A 24389-nucleotide genomic window follows, 5' to 3' on the forward strand; every position below is an offset into this window, starting at 1 on the left:
TTTTTTTTTTTTTTTTTTTTTTTTAATTTATTTATTTTTTTTTATTTTTTTTTTAATTTGATAAGTGTTACGTCCTCTTTAGTAGAGGTGAAGTGAAAGAAATTGTGGCGATGAAATAAAGAAAAAAAGAAGTTTAGAGAATCTCGTACGTACAAGAGATGTATGTAAACCGTACAATTATCAAGTTTCTTTTGCATCAATATTTCGTGAGAATCTGTACGAAACATGAACGTACGAGTGTTGTAGGGGTGTCTATAGAGTTTACGAATTTGACAATTTGTTGATCACAATTTGTTCCAATTGAAATGAAAACGTTCATGAATGTTTAAACAATTTATGGATAGTTATATCTCCTTGCCCATGATATATAAATGATTCTAACTCTCACTTTGAATGTCTTCTTATTTGAAAACTTTCTTAGAAACACTAAAAATCCTCTAGGCAAAATTTCTATTTTTAGAATCTAATAAACTTGATTGTATTCTGGGTTTTTATTGAGCAAATCTTAAAAGCACTTTCCTTTCCTTTATTTCTTACTTCTTACAAACAAAAATGCTTCTCTAAATCATCAATTACTATATTCTTCCTTAAACAGCTTGATTAAACCATGTTTTTCATCGAAAACTTTTCTGGGTATTTTCCCATAGAGGCAAATAGAGCTTTAGCAAGCAATTGCACCACCCAAACCCACAAATTAATTAAAACCCAGATGATAAGATTAAAAACCCAGATCAAATATAATATTTAATTTAAAAATACAAAGCCAATTAGTGGTAAAGGTTCAAGCTTTCAAATTCAGTAACGAAAAAAAGCAAGCACAAAAAAAAACCTTGAAGGAGAACTTACCTGTACGCAGTAGATGTAAAACGAATCGATGAAACCAACTTGGCTCACGGTGAATCAATGAAACCTTCAGAGGTAGAACAGCGAATCAGCGCTCTGAGAACAACGAACAACGAATCGGCGACTCAAGATAGAACAGAGAGGAGATACCCACAACCCAGAGACCCACGCCGATCACAATCTGAAGTCACAAACCCACAATCCGAAGTCACAAACCCACAACCCGATAAGCGACTCTGAGATAGAACAGAGAGGAGAGAGCAAACAAAAGGGGGAAAAAAAACAAGTGAAGGGACAAATTAGATCAGTGATGGTAGAGAGGAAATCGGTGGTGGCTCATATTCATGAATGGGAAGAGAATAGAGCAAAAGGGGAAAGGGAAGAAGAAAGAGTGTGGGAGAGTGGAGATGGAGGCACATATGTAGATTGGGCTGAAGGAGAAGAACAAGGAGATATGTGAGAGAGTGGAGATGGAGGCGGTGAGGAATTGCTGAAGGAGAAGATGAAAGAGATATGAGAGAGAAAGAGGAATAAATAAAGAATAAATAATATGCCACACGCGTTCCGTACCGTGGCAAATTTGTCATGGTACTGTTCAATGTTGCAAAAAATATACCATATCCCACATCTGCTAAATGGGCTCAAATTGGGTTTGGTGTGAGATATGTGCCAAATATTTAGCATTTGGCACATATCCCACATCTACTGTGGGTGCTCTAACCTTACCCAACAAGTGAACAAGTCCCTACGCGCCTGATACTCCAACACCCAATGGGACCCACAGGAAAAAGACAGGCGCGTGAAGGTGGTTTGGGCTGACTGGTGTTGATTCCTTGGGAAGCAAAAAAAAAAGGTACGGGGTGAAAGACATCACGGGTGAGAACCTCGACACGAGAGTCACCTAGAGAGAGCTGGTGATGGAAATGAGGCTTTGGTTGCACATGGAAAATAAATTTTCCGGAAAATATTTTCAGCTGACCGTGTAAAATGAGGCTTTGACTTGGAAATGGTTTTACATTTCTATTTTCACTTCAAACCATTTCTGGGTTAGACACGCAAAGAGAGAGATAGAGAGAGAAAGAAGAGAGAGTTACCGATCCATCGATCGCACCCCAGCACCGGCGCCGCATATATCTCGCACCACCACCGAGATCGCATCACCACCGAAGACTGATCCACCCAGACCAATCGCACCCTACCGAAGACCGATCCACCCAGACTAATCGCACCCAGACCGATCCACTGAAGATCGCATCACCCCAGACCGATCCACCTAAAACTGATCTCATCGGTGCCATTGTTACCTGTGATTGATCTCGTCGCCCTCTTGTCATTACCATCACCGTTCTCGTCATTACCCATCACCCAGACCGATCTCTCCCTTTCCCTCCATTTTTTATCACTCTCTCTTCTTCTCTCTCTCAGTTTGACCGAACGGTGGAGTTTTGATTTTTGTTTTTTTAAGTTTATAGATTGAAATTTTCTATTATAAAATTTGTTTGGTAGTTGAGAAAATGGGTGAGAAAATGTGAGAAAGTAGTAGGAAAATAGCATTTTCAAAATGTTACCAAACACATGAAAATATTTTCTAGAACATTTTTCATAATGCAACCAAACACTTGAAAATATTTTTCTTTCCCGAAAATAGCATTTCCAAAAAATATTTATTTTTCGGAAAATATTTTACATTGAATGAAACACAGCCTATGTTACCAATATCCATTCTCACCACCACCGCATGTGCTACATGCCCTTTCCTGTTCACACTTTTTTTTTTTTTTTTGAGAAATTATAAAACACCATTTTTTTTTTTTTTTTTTTGGTAGTGGATTAAAAAAATGGTATAATTTAAATGAATTCAAAATTTTCAATAAAAAATTGTATAATTTGTGTAGAGAAACGATATATCTATATTATTTTTTTAAAAAAACAAAGTTACATATTGTTATTAATGAAAAAATAATAATTTTATTAATGAGTTCGAGTTAAAACTTATAACGATATACTATTAATATTTACTGTAAAAATATTGTAAACATATTGTCTACATATCACTGGGTTGCCTTTCACCTTTTGAACGTGTTGTGTACCAATTATTGTAAGAATTTTGGGGATAGAGTAGGAAGTAAATGCAGGGGACATAACATTTGCTGTACAGGTGAGGGCTAAGATGAACTCCTTATTCTTAATAAATTTTTCCCAGAAATTTTATTTTTAATTTTTTTTTATGCAGTAGACATAGAGTTCAATAGGTTCTCAAGTCTCTGTTTAATGAGTTCTCAACGGGCAGTAATCAATTATTACGGTGTCCTTCGCATTGTAGCTGTAGCCGTTTTCAATGCACTTTCAACTACTATTAATGTCCATTGTAAGGGCTAATAGAATTTATTCAAAGTATTCAACCAGAAACAAGTAGGCAGTTCCTAAAAAAGAAAAAAGAAAAAGAAGTTAGGTCTGTAATTAAATTGTGACAATTTGAGCATTGACTACCAATATATATTTTAACTTATTAACTGTTCTCACGTGTTTGGCCGGCTTCTCCCACCTAAGCAAGAAAACGAAACACAGATTCTGGGATTGATTTTTTCCCTCGGCATTTTTCTTTAACAGATGAAATTGATAGTTGCAAACAGCCTGCACCTTATCCCAATCCTGGGGGTTGAAAATTCAGAGACTTGAGAATTCTTTGGACACGCACTTGCTGTGTGGGTTTGGATTAAGCGATTTTCCCTTCTCTTTTTTTTTTTTAGGAAAAGACAAAATTTATTGTTTATGAGACAAATGTTACTGTTTATATACTGTTTCGATACTGTTCATGTACTGTTTACGAGTCTCACAATACTATTCACACATTTACAAATTATTTTGCTACAGTATTTTCAATTTTCAATTTCAACTAAGTTCAATCCAAACACACCCAGTACAGCTACTGCCACAGCTATTGCAGCCACTGCTACAGCTACATTACACAGTCAAGGTCTATAAATTTGACATAAAGCTCACACGAGAAGATTAAAATCTAGCAGTTGAAGCCGTAGACACCATGGACAGTAGAAGTAGAAGTGAAAGCTCACACGAGCTGGTTAGTCCCATTTTCCCATTTTCACTCTCAAATTTGTTTTGCTTTGCTTTTATAAGTGCACTGTGGATGGCTGTGTACATCTGGTTGGTTAAAAAGCGCAATATATTAACTACATAGTGCCCCTAATTAATCTGCAACTTTTGTTTTCTTTTACATCTTTCTACTCTTGTCTTCTCGAACCGCTATATATGCCATCTACAGGTCTTAACTACCATATTAAAATGCTTCTTCCTCTTCCTCATTTGACATCAAGCCACTAGTTTTAGAGACCAAACTCATTGCTTTATTCATTTGAAACACCTCATCCTCTAAAGCAGTCCGTGTCCAACTACTACCATTTATTTTTATTCTCTTTGGACAGTAGTCTAATCTTACACATTTGCTACTTTCAGAAATATTGTGGCCATCATCTAAACTGATTTCTTCATTGGAGAAATTGGTTTTTGGCTCATGGAATTCCAAGTCCCTTGAAGAGTCTCCAACATGCTCGTGTTGTTGTCGTTGGCTTCAAAGAATTACTTCCTTTGCTGCCATTTGCTGAGCTTCCAAATACATATTTCAAGAGGCCTATACTTGGCTGACCTTCTTTGTCTACAAAGTCTCAACTGATACTTACCTCGGACTTACTTTGCAGCCATGATACGTCCGCTGTACAGGCCAGGGCTAGAATGGATTCCATATTCTTCATAAATTTTTCCCAAAATTTGCTACTTGTAATGAATCTCTCTATATTTGTTCACAACATCTACCAACCTAAAATCCAAGTTAAACTACTTATCCCATCCCTTCTTAAGATATTTAAACCCCCTTTCTTGATTCTCGCGCACCCAACCACAACCACAATCTCCAGGTCTGGGTTTTTATTCATACTAGTGTTTAACCCGCGCGATGCGCATGATCATTTAAAATCTCATAAGTAGAAGAAAATACAGGTAATTGCTTTACATATATATTATACATTGTTAAGACTCTTAGTCATTACAACTCTACTGTGTATAGCTATAAAAATGGTTTCATTAGAAGTAATAAAGTTGTAAGAATTAGATATTTTTATATTTCTTTTAAAATAAAAAGGAAGAGAGGAAAAGAAATGGAAAGAGAAATTATTTAATTTTTTATATTTCTTAGGTAAAACTCCATAGTGTTTTATTAAGCAATTGAGAAGGAAAAATAGCACAATTGACATTATAAGGGAAATTTTGATGTATTCATTAGCATCCGTCTTTTTAATCGTGCTTGTTTTGCATTTTCCATTTTTTTTTAAAAGCCAGAAATGAGCTGCAACAAAATTATTTATAATTTATTTAAATTTCAGAAAACATGGCAGGTTTATATAAATGAAATATATTACAAATCCTTTATTTAATCAAATATTCTTTCCTCTTGAATTTTATATAAATAAATGGAATTCATGAAACTTTTCACTCACTATTATGTAATCTTCTATTGATAAGATAAATAAATAAAACTAAAGCATCTATAACCACTCAATCCAAAACACTAAGATACACACAATAAAAATAAATAGGTAAACAAAATAAATAAAGCTAACAACAACATTTTAAAAAGCCTCCCAATAAACTGAGCGTAATAGTCTGAGCAGTACAAAAATTAAAAGAAACAAAAACTTATAAGCATTCTAGTAAATTAAAGACATATATCAATAAGGAAATAACAATAAATTTTACATTAAAAACTCAGTAATTAACATTAAAAATAAAAAATTTTACTTACTAAAAATTACAAAATAATTTTACTCCTCGAACATTCTGTTCTTAAACCATCCATCTTACTAAACGTAAAGACAATCAGAAAAGAAAAGTGAGAGAAACGAAGAACCCAAGAAATGGCTCTAACAACCATATATAAAAGAAAAGCCAATAGGAAATAACAAAATGCTATTCTAAATAAGAACCAAGTAAAAGCATTGTTAAATATTATGTGTAAATAATTAAAGATTATAACTTGAGGCCAAAACATTGAATGAAAGAGAATAGATGTCCGGATTTTAATTCAATTTCAAATAACAAAAAATAACGTTGAGGATGTGAAATAAGAACTGAAATTAATGATTACATAATCGTCACAAATAGAAATTCAAATCCTTCAAAACCAACATAATGTAATCATTGAGCTGCACTGAATAGTAAAATACCCAAAAACTGATCCACATATCTTAAGAAATAGGATTGGATGATTTGCAAGTTTTGGCAAGTAACAAAAAATTATTTTGGTCCTTCAGGAATTTTAATCAAACAATCTGGACTCAAAAGAGAGTTTATCAATTAGGAACAACTACCAAGTTAAATTCAGATCCAAATCCCGTTGAACAAATGTTACCCATTTACTAAGACACAATAAAAAATATATAAATACATGCTTACTAATTTCTTCTTCATCAACTGCTTTTGTTATAGTTTTTTTGTAACATAAACTTTTATCTATAATGAAAACATATAAACTTTTAAAATACCAAGACAAAAGAAAAGGTACAAAGGAATTAAAAAGTGAAGTTCCAAACTTTAAGAAAAATAAGACAAACAATACTTTTACAGGTCAATTTACTGAAGAAAAAAAATTTAATTGAAACCAAATACTTCAAGAACAATTCTGACTATATTGTGCAAGGAAAAAACTAATTCAAACCCAAAGACATCAAATGAAAAAAACGTAACCCAAAAAAGAGAGAGAGACAAAAGGAAAGTCAGGCTAACCTAAACCTTTCAATATGATTCAGTATCTCTTCTTGCAAAATACCAAACCATCGTATCTGGTAGAGAAATGCGTAAATCTGTAAAAGAAGAACCCAAGAAATGGCTCTAACAACCAACATGAACTTAGTTCTCATACTTCTACTACATACATTAAAACCTAAATAATTTAGTATATTTAAGCATATAGTATCCAATATCCCCTAAAAATTTTAAACATTACTCTGTTCAAATCACATCACGTATGTACTTCTATTCTCCAATAGACCATTCTTCAAAGCAATTAACAACATCATCTAACTATAAAGCTTTTTTTTTTCTTTTAAATAATAAGTAAACTATGATAACAGAGTATAATTTTTAAAAGAACATGCCAGATCAACTGGTTTCTCATTTGATTGAAACCTAATCACATGAAAAACCATATCAAGCTCAGATCAAATGCATAGCCAAACAAACTTCAGATTAGCCAAAAATAATTACAAATTTACTGAAAGAAATAAAAATAAAAAAAATCAAAGAGAGCAAAAAAACAAATAGTGGATTGCTATTGGCAAAACAATGTGAGAGGAGATAGGAAGATTGCAAATCTGCATAGAAAAGTCATTAATTTAGTTGAAACTAAAAATAAATCTACAAAATTTATATAAAAAAAAAAAGAAACTAATTATAATCAATTCAACGTTAAATATTTACTCAGAGAAGTTTGAATATGTACTAAATGATGAAGGCCGTGACATAAATTTATATGAAAATGCCTTTATATTGTAAATTAGAGATAAAAGGAGGGAAAGAAACACCTTAGGAGGCTTGATGTCAAAGTTTTCGTATAGTTCATTGCAGAGAGTTCATCTGCCTCTCAAATCTCTTGTAAACCACTTATGCTAGTGTATGATTCTAATAGAGCCATCTCAATCGACTTGGACATAACTAAGACACTAAAACACTAATCAGCCTTAACATTGCAAGTAAAGTTGTGGCCCACTCTTAGAAGATATTTCTTCAGGGAGTAAGAAAATCAATTATGACTGTTCTGCCTAATAGAGTTTCTCAACAAAGCAACAAAATAAAAGCATGAGATGTTTCAATATTAATGGTTTGAAAGTATATTTACGTTTTTGGTGAGCTAACAATAAAGAATTAGATAAAGGAAACTAAATGTTACATACCTATTTCTACACCCCCTGTTCTGCAAAATGCCAGAATAGCCATTAAGATTGCAAATTGTTCACTTTAAAATGGCTGGCTTTGCAAAGTAACCCACAATTCAACCAATAATAGTCAAATTCACAAATTCTTGGGAGCATATCACACTCTTAAAATACAAATTGACTTTAGAAACCAATAATAGACAAACTAAAAGCCAAATATCTAATGTTGAATTGACTTTACAAATTTACTTTAGAAGTCAAATTGATTTTAAAACTAAATAAAGGTTAAAACGATTCAAAAAAAAATCTAATGTTGGCCTTGCCATTGCCATCTACCCCATCAATCTCTGCTAAGCATTTAAAACAAAAGCACACCCAAACATAACTCTAAATGTTAACAAAAAGAATATATCAAGTATTGAGCACACACTTTACACTAAATTTTTTTGATGATATTATTCTTTCTTGAAACTTGATTATCCAATCAATAGCTGTATTTTCTAAATTTGTCATAGTTCTATTTTCTCCTAGGCCTTTCCTAAACACATCTATTTTCAATAGGGCGATACTCCCAGTGCTATTAAAAAAAAAAAGAAGTAATGATGATATTTTGAGACCAAAGAATTCAAAGAAAAATACTAAAACCCATCTTTTTTTAAACTGTTTTTGTTTAAAGTTTTTTTTAATCAAACATTAACGAATGATAAAGAGATACAAATTAAAAAAAAGCAACAAAGGAAAATTAGGCTGGCCTGACCTTTATATTTAATCAAGTAGCTCTTCTTGAATAGATACCAACTGTCTTATAAGCCAGAGCAGAGATGATAGATCTACATTAGCACGTGAGGGAAAAAAAGTCATTGAAAATACAAAATTACTGAGAAGAAACAATGTAAATGAGGCCCTCGAAAATTTGGCATATTTATGAATTATTAGTACTTGACAGGAAAAACTCAGCGAATCTGAATTTCAACAAAGAATGAAAGGGTAAGAAGGTTTTTTAAACTGACAGAAGAGAAAGATGAAAGATAGACACACACCAAACAAATAACCAAAAAAAACGATGAAGATGTGAAATAAGAACTGAAATTAATGATTACATAATCATCACAAATAGAAATTCAAATCCTTCAAAACCAACATAATGTAATCATTGAGCTACACTGAATAGTAAAATTTCACAAAAACAAATAAGCCAAAATTAATTGCAAAGGAAGATGAAGAGAGACTGTAAAAGAAGCGGATGCAAACATTGTAATATGGTTTGAGTTGCAAAAAATTTGAAAGATTGTTTTACTTTTTAATAAGCTATTGCCTATTTCCAATATGAGGATGGTAAAGAATTTGGCTTTCATTAGCCAAGGATATATATAAATAAATATTTAAAGCACATCAAACAGTAAAACTTAAAGCAAAATTTACATTATATTTTGTAAATAAAACATAATACTTCAATGTCATATGACCAGTGACTTTTATGAATAAGTAAACTTAGTATATATTTACACCCATTCAAAATAACAGAAACAGCCAGTAGCCTAAGGTAAATTGTAATTGCCAACTTCTAAATTTTAGTATGTATTTACTGCTTCAAATTAATTCCATGAGCTTACAGATAAATATAGTCACTATTCTACTAACAAACGTGCAATTAAACAATTAGGAAGCAAAAACATTAATACATCAAAACAAAGAACCATAAACTTTGCATATGAAAAAGAATCCAACAAATTTAGACAATATTTATACATTTTGGTGAAAACAGATTCAGTACTTAGGAAATATAATCTTGAACAACATTGAACAAACAATTTTAATTTCAATCAAATGTTTGATACCCCTTTGCAGCTTCAGCTTTGTGGTCATGCCACATTGGCTGCTGCACATACAATCTTTGTAAGTATTCTGCACTATGAAACTCAAAGAAAAAGAGGTGTGCTCCAACCAAACATGATCTACTAAATGAATTACAAACAATTTCTGTCAATTTAATAGTAATTACATTCATTGTTTTATAAATGAAAATTCACCTACCAGCAACCATAAAGTTACAACAACAAAAATACATTACACTTTCAAATTTCAAAGTCTTACAATCCAATCTAACCAACAATACAAATATACATCAGAATTGAATCTCACACCAAATCCACAAAACAAAATCAATTATAACCCAAACACCTTAGGTTTTACGAATTAAGTTTGTACCCATATAAAATTATATATATGGCAAGCCACAGTATCTGAAACTTGAATTAATATATCACATACATCAATCACAGCACACAGATTTATCGAACAATAGTTCTTAAACGAAATTATGCAGGAAAATTCCTGCAGAAATTTGAACAATCAAACCTCACAACAAAGCACCAAAAGGGGAAAAATGAACACAGAGAATTAATGCATATATTTCGTCCAATTTTCACAACAAAGCACTCAAAAAAGGTAGAATGAACAAACAGAAATGATGCGTACCTTTCGTCAGAATATCGCCAATCTCTAACTCCGTATCTCAAAACCTATGAGGCGTTTGATCGTATTTAGCTTTGACGGATGCCGATTGTGATGCTCTAAGTCCGGCAGGGTATGGCAGTGGCCGGCCGTACGAATATCCACTGGTTCGCAGAGTCTGAAGAGAAGATCGATAGGGTTTTAATCGCTAAACAGATCTACAATATTCCGTAAATTGACGGAAACAGGAGAAACTTATCCCGAAATCACAGAAAAGTTTCAAAACCGAATCAAAACAACAAAAAATCATAGAGAGAAGGAGAGAGAGAGGGAGAGAGAGAAGAACGTACCTGGAAAACTCAAAAGGGGATAGCGATGATCACTCGAATCTCCAATGTGGCGCAAGTCTTTCTTTTTTTTTTTTCTTTTCTCGTAGCGGAGTTTGCTGTGAAAAGATTGCCTCTATCGTAGTATGGCTAGGGTTTTTTTTAGAGAGGAAAAAAGTTAAGAAGACTGATGTGCAGAGAGTAGGTTTTTCCCCTTTTTCCCTTTCTCTTTCTCTGTATCGCAATATCGCAAAAAATCCCCAATACACAAATAAAAACCAAACCCCAGCAAACCCACAGTCACGTCGCTGCGACGGCGCAGCTCGCTCGTCGTCACCGTCGTCGCTCGCCCCTCATCGCAGATCGGAGATCGGCCTCTGCTCCGGTGCTCCCTCCGGCCCTCCCTCAAGGTATTTCTCTCTTTTTCTCTCTCTCTTTATCTCACTGTCACTAAAATGAAAAATGGAACGAAATCTTTGTAGATTGTCGACGCCAGACGGTAGATCGGTCATCCCTCATCGGAGATCTGCCGTTGACTAGTTGCTTGACTGCTTCCTCCGCTCCGGCTCCAGCTCCGGCCCTCCCTCAAGGTTTTTCTCTCTGACTCTCTCTCTCTCTCTCTCTCACTGAATGACCGAATGGTCTAGACTGTTTAATGGAAATGAATTCTGCCTGAGCCTTTTTATTCTTTTAACTTTAATAGCATCTCACTGATTCTTTTTTTTTTTTTTTGCTGAATACATCTCACTCATTGATTGGTGGATTTTTACTTTTTTTTTTTTTTTTTTTTTTTTTTTTTTTTTCTGTTTGTCTTTATCTGATCCGGTTATTCCTCTTTGTTGGTCAATGGTCAGTGTGTTGGTTTTTAGTGTAAACCAACATTATTAAATAATAATTAATATTTGTAGTTGCACGATTTTCCTGGCCCAAATTATATTGATCAGGCTTTGGCCCAAGGCGCAACCCACAATGAATGTTTGTAGAGAATGGGTGAAAGAACTTAGCTTCAGTGAGCCTGTTCGGTCTGATGCATGGATAATACTGTTGCAGAAGATAAAAGACACAAGGAGGATTTCTCATGTATGATTGTATTCCTTTTAGGCCTTAATACAGTTTTTTCCGTCCCCTTCTTTGAGGGACTCCACTACATTATATAGTCCTCCTCCTCTCATCTCAACCTTACACTTGTTGATCATCTAAGCATCTACTTGAGCACCTGTCCCATTAGCCGCCCTCATCACTCCCTTTGTGAGTTGCAGAGGCCAAGGTGGTACTGTTCAGGGGTCTTTTCCTCATTAATGCGGCCAAGAGGTTGGTTGGGGCGCAATTAATGTGGTGGTAGCTTTCCGTGAGATATTTTGGATTTTATTCATTTTATATGTTGGGAGGATGAACTGAATTGGTTGGGGAGAGTTCCTCGCCTGGGCTTCGTGATGTCCGAGGAGGAATTACTCCTCGGACAGGTTTCCTGGGCGTTATTGGGATTGAATAACGCTTCATATGTGATTTCTCCTCGGATAGGACGCTCCTCGGATGGGCCTGGATTTGGAATAGCCCATTATTTTTGGGCCGGGCCCCACAATATTTATTCAAAAGTTAATAATTAAATTATTAGCTATTATTTATTGCAATTTTTTAAGTGTTGCTTTTATTCCAGTTCCAGCGGACGTATAATTTCTAACTGTTGTACGTTTTCTATTAATTCATATAGGAATGTCTTGATACAATTTCTGTAGACAAAGAAGGTCAGCCAAGTATAGGCCTCTTGAAATTTGTATTTGGAAGCTCAGCAAATGGCAGCAAAGGAAGTGATTCTTTGAAGCCAACGGCAACAGTACATGAGCATGTTGGGGACTCTTCAAGGGACTTGGAATTCCATGAGCCAAAAACCAACTCCTCCAATGAAGAAATCAGTTTATTAGATGACCGCCACAATATTTCTGAAAGTAGCAAATGTGTAAGATTAGGCGGCTACTGTCCAAAGAGAATAAAAATGAATGGTAGTCGTTGGACACGGACTGCTTTAGAGGATGACGTGTTTCAGGGGAGAAAAACATTGAGGTTGGTCTCAAAAACTTGTGGCTTGATGTCAAATAAACATTTCTATTTGTTCACGGGGAGATTATTGATGAATCCACGTGAAAGATCGTGGTTTTATTTTGTCAAGCCCTCATTGCGTTTGAGATATCTAGAAAAACAGTTTAAAAAGTTTAGTGCAGACAGAGTGATACCAGAGCCGACCCAACCGACCGGCGCCGACCCTACCGTACCGCCTCTGGCCCCGACCGAGGCCAGCGATCTGAAGGAGAATCCTCGCCTGAGTCCATGGACTCTGACCAACAACTGACCGTGAGTCACTGAGTCGCCTCTTGCAGCCAGCTCGGCATGACCAGGCCAGCTACCTCCTACCGCCGATTTGAAGTATGTCCTAATCTGAAAAATCTAAGTTTCACCTGTTGGTATTTTACTAGTTTTGCAATGTGATATACACATGAATGTTAATTAATTAGTTCTAGAGGTTATCTCTTAATTAATCTTTTTTACTTGCTCTTTTATTTCCTAAGGTAAGTTTGACTTCCAGTTTGCTATTTTATTTCTCTAAAAAGTGTTAGCCCAAAATGAAGATGTTGAAATGGTCTGTTCATGACTTGCAAGCAGCCAAGAACTCAAATGAGTGATTGAAAGTAAGGGTGTGCATGCATGGGTAGGGTTGGAAATTTACTTCAGAATATGCAGGATTGAACAAAAGTTCAGAAGTATGTTGGAATACTCAAAATTAGATTCGTATTGCAAAGACTCCAAGTCCCAATGGTGTGAATTTTAAAGCGCACCACCCTGTTAAAATCCATCCACTTGAGTATGTAAGTATTTCAGACCCACTTGCAAGAGAGTCTATGTATGAATTGAATAAAGTTTGAGCAAACATTCGATTTACATGTGTAAGCACATCAAATCTTTATATATTAACATACTTTAAACACTTAAAATGTAATTAGTTATTATTTACTACCTCATTCCACCCACAAGATTATATAAATCCATTGGATTGCCTCTCAAGGCCATAGATGTTGCAATGCATTAACACCAAATTTTCATATAAATTATATAGCTTCCCCAAATCTCACGCCCGTCCACCATTTAAATACGGATTTGAAATCCATAACTAAATGGGAAGATACAGATTAAATACATATATATATTTTTTTTTTGGTTCGAAGGAAATTATATTTAACTAAATACCCAAAGTATTAGCACTGCCACGGCAAAGCCTAAAGTACACATAATTAGAAGCATCCTGAGCAAGTAAGGATAAAACATAAACAGATGGGTTATCTAAAACAACAAAACCATCCTCCATCTTTGCTCCACAATTAGCTAGCGCATCAGCGACACTATTAGCTTCCCTGTAGCAATGCTAGACTTGGTGATGGAGAATCCTGTTGAGCAAAGCCCTACAATCATCAACCAAAGGCGATAAATGTCTAGCAGAAGAATAATTCCCAGAAAGCATATTGACAATCAAAAGAGCTTCTAATTCTCAATGATTTGGCACGAAAACTTGTAGATAGCATATATAGAGGTCCAAGAAACAAATGGAAAAATCTTTAGAAAGAAAAAAAAAAATTTAGGGTAAATTTTGTTTGAAAATGCCCCTAGGTCTTATTGGTCAATAATTTTGACCAGAATACAGTGAAGACATTTTTTGCATGAAAACATGTAGATGGTATATGTAGTGGTCCAAGAAACAAATGGAAAAATCTTTTGCAAGAAAAAAAAACTCGGGTATATTTTGTTCAAAAATGTCCCTAGGTCTTATTGGCCAAGAATTTTGACCGGAATACAATTTCGGCATTCTTGCACAAAAACTTGTAGATAGCATATTTAGTGGTTTGAGAAACAAATGGATCGGAAAAATATTTTGCAAGAAAAAAAATACTCGGTTAAATTTTGTTCAATAATGCTTCTAGGTCCTACTAGCCAAGAATTTTGATGGAATACAATTTCGATATTTTTGCACGAAAACTTGTAGATGGCATATATAGTGGTCTGAGAAACAAATGGAAAAATCTTTGGCAAGAAAAAAAAAAAACGCCGTTAAATTTTGTTTTGTAATGCCCCGAGGTACTTCTGGCCAAGAATTTTTACTGGAATACAATGTTGGTGTTTTTGCACGAAAACTTGTAGATAGCATATATAGAGGTCCAAGAAAGAAAGAAAAAAAAGAAAAAAAAAAAACCTTGGGTAAATTTTGTTTGAAAATGCCCCTAGGTCCCACTAGTCAAGAATTTTGACCAGAATACAATTCTGGTGTTCTTGCACGAAAACTTGTAGATCGCATATATAGTGATTCGAGAAATAAATGGAAAAACCTTTTGCAAGAAAATAAAAAACTCAGTTAAATTTTGTTCAATAATGCCCCTAGGTCCAACTGGCCAAGAATTTTGACTAGAATACAATTTCGGTGTTTTTGCACGAAAACTTGTAGGTGGCATATACAGTGGTCTGAGAAATAAATGGAAAAGCCTTTGGCAAGAAAAAAAAAACTTGGTTAAATTTTGTTCCGTAATGCCCTGAGGTACTGTAATAATCCAAAGAAAAGCGCTAGCCATATCTACGCTATACCTCAAAAGGATTAGTCATAATTGAGGTTCCTTGTAGTTGTTAATAAAGCCCAGGTCTATCCAGTGAATACTCAATGTGGGACTCATCATACACCTACACACATCACACAATCAATCATATTGGGGCATCACAATCTCCCCCACTTAAATCCCTAACGTCCTCGTTAAGGCCCATTTTGTGGGGTAATGTTTTCGAACTCATACAAGTTTACTGGGCCGGCTCTGATACCAACACTCTCATGACCCAAATCCATGGAACATGAATTTAGATGCATGACTAACTTGCTGAATTTATATAACTCCACAAACAGAACTAATTCGAAATAAATTAAAACTCCAAAGATACAATACTCTTAAAAAAAACCTCTTGCAAAAATCTAAACTCTACAAATTGGAAATAATCTCCACTATATAAAATATGAATTACAAAATAAAGGTAACTAAAATTCTACAAGTCTTCAAGTAATACTGAAGTTGCCTACAACTTCCACACTCTACCTTGCCCCTTACAAAGCGATTCAATGGTTCTATATTCCCAACTACACTTTAATCTGAAAACAGCAATTGATGGGGTGAGCCACACATCTAGTAAGTAATTATACAGAATACACAACGGAATAGAGTCAAGCAAAGCACGAGTTTGATTTCACAATTTCACTCAAAATATCAAAAATAGTTTTCCAAACATATAAAGAACCACTTAATACATATTGTGGGGCCGGGAAGTTTACAATCCGGCCCAAACTCTGTCTGGGCCTAGGGCCCGTGCCGAGGATGTCTTGTGCCGAGGACGAAAGGTCGATAGCCGGGGGGCCAAGGGGAGCGGCTGAGGATTACCCTGTCCTCGGCACCCCGAGGCTTCAATGAGAAAACCATCATCCTAGTGAAAGCTATCCCCAAACAGCCCTTTGAAGGAGACGTGAATGGAGTAAGGCCCACGTGGAGATACAGTGCGTAGCAGGCTCAAGGAAGATACGTCCCCTCCACATTAAATGCACTGGCTAACCTCCTGCTCATGTTAATGAGAAAAGACGTTTGGACGGTGTAACTTTGATCCCCGCAACTAAACGAAAAAAATAAGAAGAGACAGTTGACGGGACAAGTACAGAAACCAACACCTGCCTGACCGACAAATGGAAGGACAGGATCAACCAAGTAGGACTATATAATGAAAAGGTGAGTGAGCCAAAAAGGGGGGGGAAGAAATGGCCAAAAACCAGAGCCTCCCAGCCCACCTCCAGAAGTAAGATTCCAGGGGTGAAGAAAACTTAACCATGTATGAACACCACGGAAAACCCATCGCTTGGTGACCAAGGCCTAGCCTCTCAAACCCACGCTCTACAAATGATATTGTATGAGCCTTTTTACGTGCGAATCCAACCCTGTTGTGGTTTGATACGAATCGTGTCCCTACAATTGGCGCCGTCTGTGGGAAAGGCTTGTGTGTTGGCATAGACGGTAGGTTGAGAGGGTTCCTTTGCCATTTTTAACAACTGGTTATGGAGTTTTAGTGTAAAGTTCCGCTAAGGTCTATGATTCTTGACTAGGGGCTACGTTTACTAGCGTCAATCGCTTAGATAACTCTAGGGGCTCGGTCGGGGAACTAACTCCTCTAAAGCCAAGGTCCCACGCAATGAGAAAACTAGGTTTTGGACAGAACCAAGGCATTGCATGGTCCTCGGACCCAAGCCTATGGGGAAACCAACTACTTGGATGAGGAAAACTAGGTTTTGGACAGAACCAAGGCATTGCATGGTCCTCGGACCCAAGCCTATGGGGAAACCAACTACTTGGATGAGGAAAACTAGGTTTTGGACAGAACCAAGGCATTGCATGGTCCTCGGACCCAAGCCTATGGGGAAACCAACTACTTGGATGAGGAAAACTAGGTTTTGGACAGAACCAAGGCATTGCATGGTCCTCGGACCCAAGCCTATGGGGAAACCAACTACTTGGATGAGGAAAACTAGGTTTTGGACAGAACCAGGGCATTGCATGATCCTCGGACCCAAGCCTATGGGGAAACCAACTACTTGGATGAGGAAAACTAGGTTTTGGACAGAACCAAGGCATTGCATGGTCCTCGGACTCAAGCCTATGGGGAAACCAACTACTTGGATGAGAAAATTGGGCACTAAGCAAGATCTAGCTACTACGCGTGACGTCGAAAATGGTGCCTATATCTTCATTAAACGGGGGTTAGAAATGAGTCTAAAGCCTCTGCGGGCGCAAGTAAACTAGGGTGTGGGGAACGTGATGATAAGTGTATTGCATGCATAGATATTCGTACATGTTAAAATGAATCAGCGCAGAATTCATAAACAATATTACGTATCAACAAGGGCAGCTAACGATGTAACCAGAAGGAAAAAGGAAAAATGAGATTTCATATATACATGTTCAAATGCTTGCAAATCATCAATAAATTACGAAGTTTTTGAAATAAAAAAAAATTAAATTAATTGTTAAAATAGAAACAAATACAAAAGCCTAGCCAAGACCTCTACTTTTCTGCTTTTTTGTCGGTTACGTCCTGAGAGGAAGGAACGGGATCAGCTTCGATGCCTGGAAGGATGATCCCTTCTGGGGAAGGCTGAACAGGGCCAGCACTAGTACTCTGAGGGACCACAGCAAGGGGAATGGTCTGTGGCAGCTGGGCAAGTGTGGCTGGCTCCTCTGTACTAGACACCCGAATGCCAACCACGGGCTCAGTAACCTCTTTAGGTGCCTCAGGATCCGTATGCTGGGATATCACTATCACATCCTGAAGTTCTCCCTCTTTGGGCGCCTTGCTAGAGGAACCACTGGCCTGCAAGTCTTCCGACAGGGTGATCTCTTCCTCGGGTTGATCATTTGTAGCCGTGGAGCTGGTAGAAGTGGCCTCGCGGATGGCCGCCGGGTAGAATATGCTCTCCGCCTTCCACAAATCAGATGAAGCATCCACCCCAGCTTGCTTCAAGGCTTCTTCCCAAACCTGGGAGCAATAAAATCTACACACTCCAGGAATCTGCGCCTTAAGGGTGGCTTGGGTTTCGGCTACTCCCATGTTGTAACCGTCATCCTCGGCCGTATTCTTGGCAGCCTCTGTCTCATTCTTGGCAAACTCGGCCTCCTGCTTTGCCCTTTAGGCTTCATCACGGGCATATTCTGCCACTCCCTTTTCATGCACAGCCGCGGCCAGTTGCTTATTCAGGTCCTCGATCAAGTCTTTGGCTATTCGCAACTGGTCCTCGGCTTCAAGTGCACGCTTTGTTTGGTCCTTGGCCTGTTTTTGGGCGCTAGCTAGGCCCGCCGAGACGTTATCCCTCTCGTGGGTAGTTATTGTTAAGTCAGCCTTGACTTTGGCAAGTTCATCCTCAGAAGCTTCAAGAGTCTTCGAGGTCGTTATGCGCCTCTTGCGTTCGTTCTCGACCGCCTTACTCCTGTCATTCACTTCTTCCTCCATCCTATAGGTTGCCTGGAGAGCCTGTCAAGAGAGATGAGCGTGTAGTGAGTGACAAACACGTGGCAAGATTTAATACAATTTTAGGTTTCAAGAAATCTTACCATTCCCAAGTACCTCTTAGTACTGAGGAAGACCTCTTGCATCCTCATTTTCTTCAGTTCATCCATGTCATTAGGGAGCAGCATGGTTCTCCCTAATGCGTCTGCTACGTAGCCACCCTCGCCATCTCCGAGGTCCCTCAGGGATGTAGTTTCAAGTACTGGACCCCCGTGAAGCATTGGGGCAGGAAGCCAGGCACTCAGCAAGGACTGGGTGTCAGTTCCTTTTCCCTTGCCTTGGGAGGATTGGGCTGCAGCTTCTTTGCCCTTGCTTTGAGGCCCGATCTTCAGTTGTTTAGTGCGTGGAATCTCCTCCTTCTCCTTAGGAGGGGGGATTTTCCCCTATCCAGAACTTCCTTGCCCTTTGGACTTCTCTTTCTTTTCGAATCAGTGCCTTCGGGTCGAGGAAGCCGAGCTGGTTGGGAGGAGGCAGGAGGTTCGGGGCGAGGGGGCTGCGGCTGTGATTTGGCGGAAGAGGACCTGGTTTGTATAATCTGAGGCCGATGGGGTGGGGGAGAAGCCTCGGGTTGCGGCGTTTCCTGCGTATCCTTCCCAGGCTGACCCTCGAGGAGTTGGAGAAGGGGGGTCAAGGGTTTTCTCTTGAGTCCCATTTCAGCTTGAGAAGAGGTGCCTATTAACGACAGTTCCGCCTCGGACAGGGCTGGGTCACCTATATCACCAGAAGATTGATAGATAAGATCAAATACCCTAAAACCTTCCTCGGACCGATTTGGCTCGCCTTCGTCCTCTGCCGCTTGATGAGGCGAGGAGGGGCCCGCCTGTGGGATGTTCTCGGGGACAGCCGGCTCCTGGGAGATTAGAAATCCCGTTTCAACTACGGTAATTTTTGGAAGCCAAGGACGGCAGGCGCTGATCACGTGCCTTGCGTCCGCAAATGACTTTTGAACAGGAGGGTACCCTAGAATTTTGTGAGCTGCTCGGACTTGACCATCTTCGTCATTTACAAAAACCGCTGCTTGTAAAACGGTCTCCAAGTCCGCCCGGTTGACTAAGTGAAAATGTCGCGTGTGGGCATTTGGATCTACAAAAAGACAAACATGTATGCGTAGTTAGTCACCAAGCAACATTATATAAAAATGGCGTAAGGGGTTGTCCCCCTTCCGTTCCCAGTACCCCACCTGGTTCTCCTTCTACTACGGGGCACGGATCACCATCATGCCATTCTCCAGAGACGATAAGGAAATCCTTGTTCAATCCCTTGTTGGAGTCAAGGAGGCATTGGATTAGCCGAACCCTCTCGTCCCTCGACTTCATGTAGTATGATTTCCCCTTCAATTTTTGGAGGTTATAACACCAGTTCACATCATGATGGGTCAGTCTTAACCCCATCTTCTCATTTAAAGCGTCTACACAACCCAGGATCCTAAAAACGTTGCCGGCGCACTGGGTGGGGGCTAAACGGAAATGTCTGAGGTAACCCCTCGTCACTGGTCCCATAGGGATTCTCGTACCTCCCTCTACAAAGGAGAGGACGGGAATTACAACCGCGCCCGTATCCCTCTTGTAGTGCCATTCCCCCATCTTACAGTGCTTCAGACTTACGTTGGGGGGAATCCTATAATCAACGATGAACTTATTCATCGCCTCTTCAGTATCGACTAATTTCCTCAGTCTAAGTTTAGTCATCTTTATGATTTACTAGACAAACCCGGCTCGCGACGGGAAAGAGAAGAGAGCCAAGGAGAAATAAACCCAGAAAAGAAAAAGCACAAGTTAATGGAGGTAGGGAACTTACATAAAAGAAGAGTTACGCTTCGGATAGGCCTTATGTGCTTGAGATAGACTTGAATTTGGGCAGAAGTTCAGATGAAATCAAAACACACGCACTAAAACTCTTAAGTGCAGAACTGAAGAGACGGATCCATCCCCAGAAAAAAAAAATTTTATACTTTCTAGGGTAACTGCCCACCTTTTTCCCGCCCAAAGAGGCCAGAAGATCACCACCGTTCGATTTCCATCATACCGTTGAACGTGGGAAGCACGAAGCCGCCTGTATTTAATGAGGCCACGTTTCGCCTTCCAAGCGCGTTAGGAACGTGTCTCGAGCAGATGAAAAGCCTCAGGAACCGATGGGTGACCAGAATTGACAGGCGTGAGCGGGTACTTGACGTCATCAAAACCCTCCTATCCGTCCAAGGAGACGGATAGCAGGATTTTGAGGGGCTATTGTGGGGCCGGGAAGTTTACAATCCGGCCCAAACTCTGTCTGGGCCCAGGGCCCGTGCCAAGGATGTCTTGTGCCGAGGACGAAAGGTCGATAGCCGGGGGGCCAAGGGGAGCGGCTGAGGATTACCCTGTCCTCGGCACCCCGAGGCTTCAATGAGAAAACCATCATCCTAGTGAAAGCTATCCCCAAACAGCCCTTTGAAGGAGACGTGAATGGAGTAAGGCCCACGTGGAGATACGGTGCGTAGCAGGCTCAAGGAAGATACGTCCCCTCCACATTAAATGCACTGGCCAACCTCCTGCTCATGTTAATGAGAAAAGACGTTTGGACGGTGTAACTTTGATCCCCGCAACTAAACGAAAAAATAAGAAGAGACAGTTGACAGGACAGGTACAGAAACCAACACCTGCCTGACCGACAAATGAAAGGACATGATCAACTAAGTAGGACTATATAATGAAAAGGTGAGTGAGCCAAAGGGGGGCTGGGAAAAATGGCCAAAAACCAGAGCCTCCCAGCCCACCTCCAGGAGTAAGATTCCAGGGGTGAAGAAAACTTAACCATGTATGAACACCACGGAAAACCCACCGCCTGGTGACCAAGGCCTAGCCTCTCAAACCCACGCTCTACAAATGATATTGTATGGGCCTTTTTACGTGCGAATCCAACCCTATTGTGGTTTGATACGAATCGTGTCCCTACACATATATAATCAAATCTTAAAATCATTTGAAAACACATATAGATAATTGATCAGAGCACAGTGTCACATATACACATCACATATTCTCACATACAATCCTGTGAGTGGATATCAACATTTAACACCTGCTGGTGAGGGATCAACACATATTCTCACATACAATCCTGTGAGCGGATTTACACATATATCTGATCAATTCTAGAAACATTCATTTTGAGTCACATATCACAAAACAAAATGTATACAAAATAGAATAATTTTCTTAATTTTAATAATTATTCCAACAATAAAGGCATATCAAATATCACAACATCAAATTGAAACATAAATCAAAAGATGCTTAACTCTCTTAGGGAACGAATAGGAACTAAGGAGTTTATATAAATATTTTTACATTTCTTGAGTAAGTTTGAAAACCCAATTTGCTAAAAGAAACATCTTAAATACCATTTGAAAAATAAGAATATGACTTTGAAATCATTTGGTTTTAAACAAACTTAAAGAACAAGAACTTTTTTAGAAAACTTACTTTGAAACTCAATTATTTTCTAAAAAATAGTTTAGTTTAGAAACCATCTTTTAATTGAGGTTCGGACATTTAAAATTCGAAGTTTTTCTTTCAATGATGTAAAAATACTTTCAATAAACTTTAGAAAACGTAAGCTTAAAAATATGACTTTTGAAAACCTTTGACATCTAAGAACCTAAATGACAAAACTTGTGCATATTATACATAATTACTTACCCCTCTTGCTAATACTTTTGAACACAGCTGAACACTTTAATCTTCCGTAAGCTCTTGAACAAATTGTTTGTATATTCAATTGTATTGTTCTAAACTCCAAGGGAAAAGTACACCTCCTAGTCTCCTAAGTGATAAAACCCTTTCTATGAAAAACCCTAATTTATCTTTTCATCTACCTTATATTTGAGGCATCAAAGATGTGGGCTTAGTGGGGTAGTGGGCTGTAGATTAAAACCCCCTTAAACTTATCTCTTTAGTCTCCAAGAGGCCCATAAAACATCTTTCTCTTTTATTTATTTATTATTTTAATTACCGCACTAAATTGTATGCACTAAACGTTTAATCTTCTCACTTATTTTGTAATACCACAAAATTGTCTACTCCCATCCTACTATGCACACACATATAGTACCTCAACTCTATATTGATAATGACGACGACGGTGATGATCATAAAATCAAATCGGGGTATTACACTCTTCCCCCCTTAAAATAAGTTTAGTCCTCTAAACTTGACGTACCTTAGTCCTTGAATAGAGAGAGATATTAGCCCACCAAATTAGCATCACTAAAACTCAATACTGGCCATAACATGTATGGATGACAATCTTAAGAATATATTCCTTCTTAACTTTGAGTTGATGGTAACCTGATTTAAGGACAATCTTGGGTTATCAATATTTATTCCTCACAATCATCTTATTCAATAGCCTATTGTCTATGCATAATATCTTTTCCACATGGAAATACATTGTTGAATATAACCCCTATTTATAATGATAACCAATCTACATAATATCATATCAAAATCTCAAATCTTAAAGAGAATTAAGTCAGCCATTACTTCCTTGTCTACTATCATAGCCATACAATACTTACATAAACTCAGCAACCATTGTTTCACTTAAAAAGAGAAAATAAGGAGATGGTAATTGACATAGTTTCCTCATCACTTTGCCCAGCAATAGATAACACTCGTCCTTGGATTTTTGGCAGTTGATTTACATTATTAAGCTTAACCATCGGCTCATTCTTCAAAGCTAGGCAATCTTTGATATGATGACCCATTTTTCCACACTTAAAACATGCCCCACTTTCACGATAGCAAACACCATTATGCTTTTTACCACACTTTGAACAATTCTCTATTACTTGTTGCACCACCTTAGGCTCTAGTTCTATTGTAGTCTTCTTTTTGAATAGTTTGTCATTTTCATTTTCTTTTTGATATTCTTCAGGCTTGGATCTCTTTTTATTTTGATCTCGAATTTTCTGATAGTCTTCACATTCCTTCTCAACAACTTTTGCCATCTCCACTACCTCAGAGTAAGCCTTCAATCGTAAGGCTGCCATCCTAGTTCTGATACTTGGTCGTAGTCCCCTTTGAAATTTCTTAGCCTTCCTAACATCATCAGACACAACATGAGGGGCAAATCAAGCCAACTCAGTAAATTTAGCCTTATACTGTAACACCATTTTATTCCCTTGAATGAGCTCCATAAACTCTACTTCTTTCTCATCCTGTACACTTTCTGGAAAATATTTCTCATAAAAAGCATCAAGGAAAATAGTCCAAGTCAATATCTCATCTTCCTCAAGTGGCAAAGTCTTTTTAGTGGATCTCCACCAATGCTCTACTTCCCCTTTCAGCATAAATGAAGCAAAAGAGACTTTTTGTACCTCTGTACAACCAACCACATCAAATGTTTCTCCATTTGCATTATCCAAGTCTTTGCTTCTATAGGATCAGGGTTTCCCAAAAATGAAGGAGGACCCATTTTCCTGAATTGCTCAATGGTACATCCTTCAATCTTAGCATCTTTGGGCTTAGCTGTTCCACTAGTACTAACATGTTTTTCCACCACCTCAGCAAGACTTCTAATAGCATTAAAAACACCCTCAAGGTTTTCAGGATTTGGCTCAGAACTAGAAGGGGTAGAATTGTGGGGTGGCATTTTCCCATAACCAAACGAACAACACTTTAGAGTTGGATAAACCTCAAAGAAAAATCACAGTATACAA

The 24389-nt window shown here is 37.8% G+C and overlaps 2 long non-coding RNA genes across 3 annotated transcripts; one reads left to right on the forward strand and one right to left on the reverse strand.

Annotated features, from left to right (window-relative positions):
- Nucleotides 1-7470: 7470 nt before the first annotated feature.
- Nucleotides 7471-10706, reverse strand: LOC115973171. Of its 2 annotated transcripts, XR_004087637.1 has the most exons (4): nucleotides 10592-10706; nucleotides 10266-10419; nucleotides 8545-8617; nucleotides 7471-7636 (listed from the first exon to the last, which is right to left on the reverse strand). It is a non-coding gene; the product is annotated as an uncharacterized LOC115973171 (long non-coding RNA). The 2 variants fall into 2 exon arrangements; XR_004087636.1 differs by lacking the exon at nucleotides 7471-7636 and having other exon boundaries at nucleotides 8284-8617.
- Nucleotides 10707-12211: 1505 nt separating this feature from the next.
- LOC115973172 lies at nucleotides 12212-13501 on the forward strand. The gene is made up of 2 exons (XR_004087638.1): nucleotides 12212-12988; nucleotides 13226-13501. It is a non-coding gene; the product is annotated as an uncharacterized LOC115973172 (long non-coding RNA).
- The last annotated feature ends 10888 nt before the right edge of the window (nucleotides 13502-24389 follow it).

This window comes from Quercus lobata, unplaced genomic scaffold (assembly GCF_001633185.2).
Source record: "Quercus lobata isolate SW786 unplaced genomic scaffold, ValleyOak3.0 Primary Assembly Scq3eQI_404, whole genome shotgun sequence".
NCBI lineage: Eukaryota > Viridiplantae > Streptophyta > Magnoliopsida > Fagales > Fagaceae > Quercus > Quercus lobata.